At 42.4% G+C, this 1448-nt stretch overlaps 1 pseudogene; it reads left to right on the top strand.

Moving 5' to 3' along the window:
* The first annotated feature begins 269 nt into the window (after nucleotides 1-269).
* On the top strand, nucleotides 270-750 carry LOC116971838 (annotated as a pseudogene).
* The last annotated feature ends 698 nt before the right edge of the window (nucleotides 751-1448 follow it).

The following is a 1448-nucleotide window of genomic DNA, read 5'->3' as shown; positions in this document are numbered from 1 at the left end:
ACAGAAATCTGTGCATTATGCAAATCTGTGCAATATATTTAGCTGTACAAGACATTGGGGAGGACGCAGTTAGAGTATTGCCTACAATTTTTGTTACCCTGCTAAAGGAAAGATATAATTAAGCTGGAAAGAGTACAAAAAAAAGATATACAAGAATGTTGCCACGACTCAAGAGCCTGAAATAATGGGAGAAATTGGGCACTTTAGCACTTTATTCATTGGAGGGGAGAAGTTAATTAATGGGTATTTATGAGGCACATAGATACTGCCGAGCGGAAAAGATGCAGATTTTTGTGAAGACTCTCACTGGGAAAACGATCACCCTTGAGGCGGAACCAAGTGACACCATCGAGAATGTGAAGGCCAAAATACAGGACAAGGAAGGGATCCCTCGGGATCAGCATCGCTTGATCATTGCTGGCAAGCAGCTGGAGGATGGCCGTACTCTGTCTGACTGCAATATCCAGAAAGAGTCCACTCTGCATCTGGTGCTGCATCTGAGGGGAGGTTGCCCTGGACCCCAGTCTCCGAGTCCTTGCTCAGAAATACAACTGTGACAAGATGATCTGTCGCAAGTGCTATGCCCGCCTGCATCCTCGTGCATCCAACTGCCGTAAAACCAAGTGTGGCCACACAAACAACCTGCGCCCCAAGAAGAAGCTGAAGTAGAATGTCGAGGTCCTGTTGCCCATGTTAGGCTTGCATTTGTGCTGAATTTCCAATAAAAGCCTGTTGCATTGCCAAAAAAAATATTTAAAAAATAGATAGATAAGATGAATGCACAGAGGGTTTTTTTTCTCCAGGAAAGGATAATAAGAATCTAGAGGGAATAGGTTTAAGGCAAGAGGGGAAAGATTTAAAACGGACCTGTGTGAAAACTTCTACACACAGTGGATGGTGCGTAGATGGATGGGCTGTCAGAGAAAGTGGTTGAAGTCAGTGCAATAAAAATATTTTAAAAGATTTTGGGCAATTGTGGCTTTAAAGAGGTCAGCACATGAACATGCAGGGAATAGAGGGATATAGATCATGTGCAGACAGAAAGAATTTTAGATTTGACATCATGTTTGGCTCAGATATAGTGGGCCAAATGGTATATTCCTATACTATACTGTTCTATGTTCTGTGTCTATGTTCTATGTTCTATGCTCTATGCTCTATCTTTTATCCAGCGTACATAGGTTTAAGATAAAGGGGAAAATATTTAATAGGAATCTGAGGGGTTACTTTTTCACACAAAGGGTGGTGGGGGCATGGAACAAGCCTGCCAGAGGAAGTAGTTAAAGCTGGCTTGTGTCCCATTGTTTAAGAGAAGGTTAGACATGGATAGGACAAGTTTAGAGGGATATGGGCCTCTAAACTTAGAGGGATATGGGCCTCTAAGGCAGATGGGACTAGTGTAGATGGGACATGTTGGCCGGTATGGGTATCATTTAAAAATATAATTT

This window comes from Amblyraja radiata, chromosome 4 (genome assembly GCF_010909765.2).
Source record: "Amblyraja radiata isolate CabotCenter1 chromosome 4, sAmbRad1.1.pri, whole genome shotgun sequence".
Lineage (NCBI taxonomy): Eukaryota > Metazoa > Chordata > Chondrichthyes > Rajiformes > Rajidae > Amblyraja > Amblyraja radiata.
The sequence above is the reverse complement of the archived record's forward strand: the minus strand, read 5'-3'. Positions and strand labels throughout refer to the sequence as shown.